This window comes from Mus pahari, chromosome X (genome assembly GCF_900095145.1).
Source record: "Mus pahari chromosome X, PAHARI_EIJ_v1.1, whole genome shotgun sequence".
In the NCBI taxonomy this organism is placed as follows: domain Eukaryota; kingdom Metazoa; phylum Chordata; class Mammalia; order Rodentia; family Muridae; genus Mus; species Mus pahari.
The window spans coordinates 134,587,996-134,598,780 of record NC_034613.1 but is presented as its reverse complement, the minus strand read 5'-3'; positions in this window follow the sequence as shown (position 1 = coordinate 134,598,780).

Genomic DNA, 10,785 nt, shown 5'->3' with positions numbered 1-10,785 from the left:
CCCACATCATTCTGCAAGGTGCTCTCACAAGCTGGAGACCTGTATAACACAGTGGCATTTTTAGCATAGCATTGTTTATGCTTGTCCATTGTTTCCTTCCCACATTACATAATAATATTTTTGAAGATAAAGGTAATTTTGTATTCAATGTCTGACACAAAATGGCATTCAAAAAATAGCTGGTGTATAGATGAGTGAATTAATTTCCTCACTAGACATCTGCAAAATGGATATTCAACTGGCTCATGGAGCTCAGTATGTTAAAAACTTAATTCACCATCTCCTTCTTTATACAATTTTCCCTTTGTTTTAGTTATTTGTTTTTATTTCACTGTCACAAACTGAAATGGTTCTTTTTAAATATTTCTTAATTTATGTTGCTCAGCATATTCAGAAAGAAAGAAAATTTATTTTGGTTGACACTTTAATTTGGTATTTGTATTTTCATTTTTTATTGCTGCTACCATCATAACTAGGGTATTCATTGCTGTAAAGAGACTCCATGACATGGAGCTTGGAGTTTGTTCAGATGATTTTCTGTCTTTCTTTGATCCAGTACTTCTTCACCATGGAGTTTCGGAACAATAATGTATATCCTGTATGATATTATAGAAATGTGATGTGTTTTTTGATTTTGATTTCTTAAGGGAGTACAGTTTATAGATTGTATGAATCTCAGAAGAGACTTTGCCTTATAAAGGACAACATATAATTGGGTCTGACTTACAGGTTCAGAGGTTCTGTTCATTATCATGATATGAACATGGCAGTTTCTAGGAAGGCATGGCACAGGAGGAGCTGAGAGTTCTATTGCCTGTTCTGAAGGCAAATATGAGAAGACTGTCTCATTGAGGCAGCTAAAAGAAGGGTCTCAAAGCCTACCCCTACAGTTACATACTTCCTCCAACAAGGCCACACCTCCTAACAGTACCACTCCTTATGTGGTAAGCATATTCAAATCACCACATTCCACTTCCTGTCCCCTAGACGTGTTCAAATACATGAGTCTATGGGGGTCATATGTAGGCATAGCATAATGCAAAATACATTTAGTCCAACTTTAAAAGTCCCATAGTCTACAACAGTCTCTACAATGTTAAAAGTCTAAAGTTCAAAGTTTCTTCTGAAATTTATTCAATCTCTAAACTGTAATCCCTTAAGAAATCAAAATCAAAATGCAGATCACATAACCTCAACATCATGAGGGACATTACCATTTCAAAATGGCATGGTGAAAAAAATGCATGACCAAAGCAAGTCAGAAAACCAGTTGGAAAAATTCCAACTTCCATGTCTCCGTGATTGATGCCAAAGCATTCTTCAGATCTCCAATTCCTTTCAACCTAGTTGACTGTTATTGGCATATCTGACATTCAGCAGCAACAAACTTTATTCTCATGGACTGGATCCATTCCAGGTTATCAGCTTTCCTGGGTAGGTATACCACAGCTCTGATATCTATAACATCTTGGGATTTCCAAAGGAACTTAAATTTTATAGCTTCTTGTTCCAATGTCTGGGATCCACACATGATCTTCTGGGATCCTCCAAAGTGTCATATCTCCAGCTCTGCCCAATGTAGCATTCTAGGCTTTTGCTGACTCCACTGCACAGCTGCTGCTGTTCTTGATGGTCAGCACATGGTACTGGCATCTCTAATTTGCTAGAGTCTTCCACTGCGACTAGGCATGACCAAAAGTCTCTCATTGGCTCTCTTCATGGTGGCAAGCCTCAACTTCTTTGCATGACCCCTTCACCAGTGGTCCTTCCTGCATCTTACAGTTCTAAGCTCCTCAGCTTCTTTCCATGACCCCTTCATGCCTTCAAATCCAGTACCGTTTGGGATTTTCCTATATATTACCAAGTCCAGCTGCAGTATGAAGTACAACTTTGGCCACGTCTGCAAGACAGCTTCTATGGTGCTCTCAAGAAACACTTCCCTAATTTCGCCTCATTGATGGTTGTCTCTTAATCTTAATCACCACTAATTTCGTAGCTCCAGCTAAGCAGCATCAATGATGTCTTAAAGAGTTTTCATTGCTATGAAGTAACACCATGACTAAGGGAACTTAAATAATGGATGGCATTTAATTGGGGATAGCTTACAGGTACAGGGGTTCAGTCCATTATCATCAAGGCAGGATGCATAGCAACATCCAGGCAGGCATGGCACTGGAGGAGCTGAGAGTTCTATATCTTGATCCAAAGGCAAACAGGAGAAGACTGGCTTCAAGGAAGGTAGGAGGAAGGTGTCTTTCCAGGGTATTTAATGAACTTTTCCATAAAATATACTTGTTGAGGCCTAGTAGAACTTCACATAATTCATAAGGTCACAAGTTTTAATTTTATCCAGATACTTCAAGATGACAACTCCATCAACATCTGGATTGTTCTCATCTAAGTCAAAGGAGAGATTGACATGGCTCTGAGTGCCAAGATTATAGATCTCTGTAGGCTTAACTTCATCAGTAATTTTCAGCAAGCAGGTGCTGTGAGGTAACCATAGTGCAACTTCATGTTTCCTTCAATATGACCCTGAGGATTTTTATATAAATGTTCAATTTTACCTCTATTAAAGGAACTGGATCACCATACAATTCCATAGACCATGTATCCTTTCTCCCGCAGAAATTCTGCCAAGTATGAGCCATCTGCTGAGCCTTGGAGCAGTTTCCCTGCAGAAAATCTACTTCAGTTGTTCAGTAGTATTTCAGATCTACAGTCACGTGAACTTTACTGGTCTCTTTACATCTGCCACTTTATTTTTAATCTTTCCTTCCCACACAATTGTTTTTCCAATATGTGCAAATGATTTTTCAACAAATTCACTGATACTATGAACTTCCCCAGTAGCTATGACAAAGTTTTCTGGCTCATCATTCTGTAACATCATCCTCATAGCCTCTACATAATCCTTGGCATGGCCCTAGACACATTTAGCATCCAGATTTCCCAGACTGAAACATTTCAGTTATCCAAGGTAAATTTTTGCTACTGACCAGATAATTCGCGTAACAAAATTAGCTCTTCTTTTGGGACTCTCATGATTGAAGAGAATGCAAAGAGATTATAAGCTTCACAAAAGTTCACCACAATCCAATAGGCATAGAGTTTGGCTGTTCCATAGGGGGACCTCAGATAGAAAGGTGCGACCTCTTTCTGGGCTTTAAGGTGTGTACCACCATGTTTGAGCATAAGCTTTTCATAGGAACAATTCCTCAAGATCCAGATCAAAAGCCTGTGTCTTCCATTTCTGGATTGTAGTTCATTCCAGATTACTCTATTCTATAACTTTTAATATATTTACAAATCTTAAAATGCTAACTTAATACCTACATATCTGAATCATTGATATAATTTTTTTCATGTAGACTTAAGAAAATATATTGTTCTCCCAAAGATAAAGTTTATTCCTCTTTCATTTGTACATTAATGAATCACATAATTCTAGTATATCATCTTATTTTCATAGTTGGGGTTACTCTGGAAGTACAAAGACCAAACTTCCTAAGATAAGACAAAGGGATCAGAGTAAAAGCGAAATCCATGCTGAGGCAGACTTGTGGGTATAGTGTCACCTACCAGGAAAGCAGCTAAAATATATATGACAGTACAAAGTTAATGTGAGTAGACACTCTCTACTCTATGGTGAAAAACCTTTGTTTATGTATCAGTAGAATGTTTTTGTGTAGATGTTTGTGAATTGATTTCGAATGACTAAATTTATATCTGACTCTAATAGTCGATTTGCTTTTAAGTTTTACTCTCCCTAATACCAAAATATAACCTGTGAGTCTCATTCTGTATTGATAGACATTAACTGACCCAAGTAATCCTTTTTTATAAACCCAAGTTAATATTTCATACCTTATTTTGATTTTATATTTCATATTGCTTTGGACTTTTCTTAGTCACATTTAATGTCATGATTGATTTTTATATCATTGTTATTCTGGGATCATTTTTGAGGTTACTTACTTGCTCTTTGTATTACTAGATAACTTCAAAATTCTTATGCAGATCCAGAAAGTAATTTGATATACGTTTTGTAATATTACATGCATTCATCATTAACTTTATGTTTAAAGGTATTTCATGAAGGATTATTAGGTTTATTTTAATTTAATTATTTCCAATATTTCCTAGTAGAAATATCAAGTGCTATTTTCAGTACCCTAACTTGTCTTATTGTACCATCCAAATAACTAGAGAACACTAATAATCTGATCAGTCCTCATACAAGCAATTAAAGACTTGAATAGAACAAAATACCCAAGAAAAAACTTTGGATATTCAATTGTTTTTAGTTGGAATGTAAATTCTCACCTGCTTTCACAGTTAACCTGAAGCAGTCATACCTTTATTATTCTTATTACTTTTATATTTTTCTTAATTGTATTCTTGTGTGTGTGTGTTCAACTGTGTTCTTGTCATAGTATGGGAGCGTGCGTGCCACAGTGCACATATGGAAGTCAAAGGACAATTATTCAGGAGGGGCTTTCTATCACTCTACCTTAATTTTTTAAGATTGATTTTTTTAAGGATGTACAAGTATGTTTTTCTTCAGGATATGTGTACATGAAATGTAGTGGCCAGAAGAGGTGAGAAACTGAATGTTGGATAATATTCTATATCATTTAGTCAAATTTAATCACAAAGACTCATCATTTACCAAATCTGTTTCTGCAACAGAATGAAATATCTGATAGTGGTTTTTCATTATAAAGCCATCCTAACTCCTGAGTAATATGTTCCATCTATCAGAATACACACAATTCATCTTAAGGATATGAATCCCCTTATCTACCATATTTTTTAAACAAATTGACTTATGACTTCCTTTTATGTGCTCACACTCAAATGTTGGAATGTTTTACATTTGTGTTTCTAGAATTGAGTTCTTAAAATTATACTAAAACTCAAGCCCACTTTGTATGGGATGAAAAGAAAGTACCTTTAATTTGACTCATGATTTCCTATACTGCTGAGCAGCTGGGGTTAATGTAGCTGGGGAAAAGACTGTTGTTGCTGGTTTGAACAGCTAGTTCTGCACCATAAATCTTAAGATATTTTTCTAGAACAGACAGCTATTTAAGCTAAAGATTCTTTAATGGAAACATTTATAATAAAAAAAAATATGTTCATTGTGCATGTTGTTTTAAAGCTATAACACCTTTCAGTGATCAAAGATTAGGGCTTTATTTGTTCTTTTTATTTTTAAAAAGTAATGCATGTACTTATTAAAACATTAATATGTTGGATTTATAATGAAATTAAAAATGCCTTCTACCTTTAACTCTTCTCCTGAAACATATTTTATAATGAATTTAGCTGTTTTATTTTTCTTAAGTTGTCTTTGCGACTCCATGTAATACTTATCACATATAGTCTGCCTCCCAATTTATGGTAATATTCAGTTTAATCTTGCTGATAAGGCATAACATTCTTCATTCAAAGAGTCTTTCCTCCATTCATATTTCCACTGTCTTGAAATTTTTGACAGAGAAATTAGATTCCATGTTGTTGCTGCTGTTGTTGCAGACATACTTCTCCTTCTGCTATATCTGCTGTGTCTTGAAATTTATTTAACTAATTTTATCTTGATCTGTACATTTACTATTAATATTACTATTAATATTACTATCTGTTCATTTACTATCTGTCCATTTATTATTAGATCCTGTCAAAGTTTGTCTCAGTGTTCTATTGCTGTGACGAGTCACCATGACTACAGCAACTCTAATTAATAATAATAATAATAATAATAATAATAATAATGTAGTTGGGAGTTTTCTTATGATTTCACAGGCTTCATTCATGATCATCATAGTGGGATACAAGTAGGAATGGCACTGGACCAGTAGCTGAGGGCTTTCCACTCTGATCTACAAGCAGCAGGCAGGTAGAGAGAGAGAGGGTCTAACTGACATGGACTGACATAGCCTTTGAAACCTCAAAGACCATCCCAAGTGACACACCTCCTCAAAGAAGGGCACACTTCTGAATCCTTCACAAACACTTCAGTGAACTGAGAATCAAACATTCAAATAAGTAAGCCAATAGGGGCCATTCTCATTCAAATGACCAAACACTTCAGAAAGGCTTTCTTTTCCACTCTGACTTTATAAAACGTATTTCTGTTACACCTTTGATTATTTCTCTTTATATTCTATTCTATTTCTATAGTTCCTGTGATCCATAATAGTCATTTGTATTACTTATGTTTTCTTTATTTTGTACACATTTTCTGAGAATTCTCTTTGGCTTTATAATCTAAAACTACTATTCTCAAGAGCTCTTTCTTATTATTTTCTTTTATTTACCATATTTTTTCTGCTTCTGTTACATACTCTTCTAGCTCTAAGTACATCAACTACATATTTATATTCTTTTTACAAAACTAATGCATCTTCTCTTTTATTATTATTTTCTTTATTTACATTTCAAATCCTATCCCGAAAGTTCCACATACCTTCCCCATGTCACTACTCCCCTACCCACCCACTCCCAATTCTTGGACCTGGTATTCCGCTGTGCTGGGTCATATAAAGTTTGCAAGACCAAGGGGCCTCTCTTCCCAACACTGGCCGATTAGGCCATCTTCTGATACATATGCAGCTAGAGACACAAGCTCAGGGGGTACTGGTTAGTTCATATTGTTGTTCCACCTACAAGGTTGCATTCCCCTTCAGCTCCTTGGGTACTTTCTCTAGCTCCTTCATTGGGGGCCCTGTGCTCCATCCAATAGCTGACTGTGAGCATCCACTTCTATGTTTGCCAGGCACTGGCATAGCCTCACAAGAGGCCGCAATATCAGAGTTCCTTCAACAGAATCTTGCTGGCATGTGCATTAGTATCTGGGTTTGGTGGCTGATGATGGGATGGATCCCCGGATGGGGTAGTCTCTGAATAATCCATCCTTTCATCTTAGCTCTAAATTTTGTCTCTCTACCTATATCCGTTCATGGGTATTTTGTTCCTTATTCTAAGGAGGAATGAAGTATCCACATGATGGTCTTCCTTCTTGCCTTTCTTGTGTTTTGCAAAATGTATCTTGGGTATTCTAAGTTTCTGGGCTAATATCCGCTTATCAGTGAGTGCATACCTAGTGACTTCTTTTGTGATTGGGTTACCTCACTAAGGATGATATCCTCCAGATACATCCATTGGCCCAAGAATTCCATAAATTCATTGTTTTTAATAGCTGAGTAGTACTCCATTGTGTAAATCTACTACAGTTTCTGTATCCATTCCTCTATTGAGGGACATCTGGGTTCATTCCAGCTTCTGGCTATTATAAATAAGGCTGCTATGAACATAGTAGAGCATGTGTCCTTATTACCAGTTGGAAGATCTTCTGGGTATATGCCCAGAAGAGGTATTGCTGGATCCTCCAGTAGTACTATGTCCAATTTTCTGAGGAACTGCCAAACTGATTTCCAGAGTGGTTGTATAAGCTTGCAATCCCACCAGCAATGGAGGAGTGTTCCTTTTTCTCCACAACCTCGCCAGTATCTGCTGTCACCTGGATTTTTAATCTTAGTCATTCTGACTGGAGTGAGATGGAATCTCAGGGTTGTTTTGATTTGCACTAATGCATCTTCTAAGGCCAGCTCTCTTCTTATCTCTGCCAACTCTTCCTGTTTCAGTCAAATATTAGGTCGTCTTTAGTTATGATTTTATAGTTAGAATTAATTGACAACCTATACTGACTGAAAAATCATTTTGTGGGCTATATAATAGATTATAGAAAGTCAATTGGTACAGTCTGTCAGTAGTATTTTATGTAGTAACTTCCTGTATAATCATATTAAATATGCAATTTTTTTATTCCTTCTAACTCTGGTCATGGAATTCTCAAGTATTATATGGAAAAAGGCTGAAGATATTTTATTGTATTTTTGGGCTTACTATTTCCAATTTTTTTATGCGAACAGATGTATGTTCTCTTTTATATATGACATATACATCTTCCTTCTAGAAATTTAAGAATGTCTTCTATATTTGAGATTTATTATTGTATTATAATTCTATGGGTATCTTAGTCAAGAAGAGATAAAAATATGAGTGGGTCTGCTTTTTTAGCAGAATCTAGGAGCAACTCTTATCTTGTTTCAATAATGAGGAAATGATATCAATCTAGTACAGCAATTAACAACATGTGGGTAATGGGACATGGGCATCAACATCATGGGGAATTTATTAAAAGTACAAGGTATCCAGTGCCACTCAACTGAATCAGGGTGAGGCCCTGAAATTCTGGGATGAGGCCTAGCATTCTGGGTTTTATCAAGACTTTTAAGTGATATGTAGCAACTTCTAACTTCACATTTGTAAATCGAGGAATTTGAAGAAGGTTACATGTGTATCCACCTTGCACTTTTCTATGCCTTAAGAACTCCAATTTTCAGATCAATTGATCCAGGTCTGTAGAATGTATCTTAGTTCCCCAACAGTACTACCACTTCTAATGACCATTATTTGTCACATGAAGGCCAATGTGGTTTCTCCAAAGTCTTAGGTATAAGAATTATGATAGCAGCACATATTCAAGCACATGCTGGGATGAGGCTTGAATTTTTTTGATTCATCTTGTTTTAGTTTTCACATTGATCTTATTTATTATAACGTGATTTCTGCTCCCATCCCCTTGTTTGCAATCATACTCATAGCCTGGGACCTCTAGGAATCTCTCTTAACATTCATTCTACTTAAAAATAAAATAAAATTTAGACAAATGATGGAAGCATGTATTCTATTTGGACTGCATCTGTCTGTTCAGATTCTCTATTGTAATGATTTGTGTACTTGCTTTTAAAAATCTTTAATTGTATTTTCTTGCCATACTATATCCCATTTTTGCCCTTGAATATCACAGCCCAGGCCTGATCACAATCCAATTTATAACCACTAAGGAGAAATCTGCCAGTACCCTTGATAGCATTTACTCTACACCCTAATCAAAGAAGCTGACTAGTCACCCACAAAATCAATTGGTATTGACACAGGCAATTATGTGTGACACACCATTTTTGGAGTGTCATTTATAAGTATACTGAAACTGGATATAAGAAGGAAAAGTGCATTTGCCAGATGACCTGCAGAACAACCTGCTGGGCACAAACAGATAGGGCTTCCATGGTGGGAGTCTGTCTGACTAGCTTTGGTAGAGGCTTTTCTATTCTATGTGTAGTGATCTCAGCAAAGATCTCTATAGTATATGGCAAATAGTAATGAACGATTACTTCAGTTTCAGTAAAAGGATGAGAAAGAGCTTAGAAGAAGATGAAAGGAAATCCCTAGATAACCTGCAAATGTCCTGCAACCTACTAAACTGTGAGCAGCATGTTTGTTCCACTTGACCTTGCCCTTTTCTGGATGCCCAAAATGTACTGAGGAATAAGATATCTCTACAGATCTTATTCCTTACTGTATATAGAACAAAGAGAATTTCTCAATCAGAGACACATAATCTAGTGAATAAATAGGTTTCCTGTGCCTTAAGAAAAGAATTCAATAGAGCCTTTGAAAAAAAAGCATGATAACCAAGACCTGAATTTCTAAATCAATTAGTATTCTAATGAGCATTATGAATTAAAATTTATGATTCAAGTTCTATGTTATTTATTCAGTGAAAATGATAGATGGGCAAATGAGTGAGTGTTATTGCCCATACAATTCCCAAGTGGATTTTTATTTTCCACAAATTTATAAAGTAAAGCTAATATCTGTAATACATTAAGATGCCAGTGTAAAATACTGAGGGATAAGGAAATACACTCTTCCTTTAGCTGTAATTTTGGAAGTTTAAAATAGCCCAGAGTATTCTGGTATATGGATGTGCAAGTATATTTCTACTTATTTAAAAGAAAATCCAGTGTGTACATTGAGAAGACATTGTGCTAGATACTAGTGATTTACAAAAAAATCTTTTTATATTGAATGAAATCACTGAAACATTACTGATGAAAATGCAAAGCATTAAAAAAATATATTCATGTGGTTGTTAGTAACTCACTTTGTTCCTCAGAATCATTTTTAAGTGTATATCAATTCAGAAAGAGCTTTTGTTAAAAAAAAAATGGGGGGTCTCACTATGTACCTCTCAATGGCCTGGAACTCTCTATGTAAGACCAATCTAACCATAACCTCAGAGAAATCCACCTGCTTTTGCCGCCTTAGTGGTTTGATTAAAATACAACACTATGCCTGGCTTCTGAGAACATATTAATATGTATTAACTGGTTTGTTTGTTTGTTTTTTATTGTGTGTACCTCACCTGGTCTTCCTAGCTAATACTTAAAATGACTTGGTATTTTAAATCTTGTCTGCAAAAATCAATAGACTAAACTAGGCTGTCTGTCTATATTTTATAGTTGTGTAGCATGGTGCTTTTGTACAACTTCTAACCATGGGAACAGAGGCTGTCTCTGATGGTTTTGACTGCTTTGGGGACCCTTGTCCTCATACTGGGTTGCCTCACATAGCCTTAAAATGAGGGGGGGTGGCTAATCTTACTGCAACTTGATATACCATGATTTGTTGACATTGTTGGCAGGCCTGCTCTTTTCTGAAGAGAAACAGAGGAGGAGAAAATGGGGATGGGAACAGAAAAATTTGGAGAGGCATGAAGGAGGTGGGGTGTAGATGGAGGGAGGAAAAACTGTGGTCAGGATACAATATATGACATAATGTTTTATTATTATTATTATTATTATTATTACTATTATTACTATTATTATTTTCTTTATTTACATTTCAAATGCTATCCCGAAAGTTCCCTAT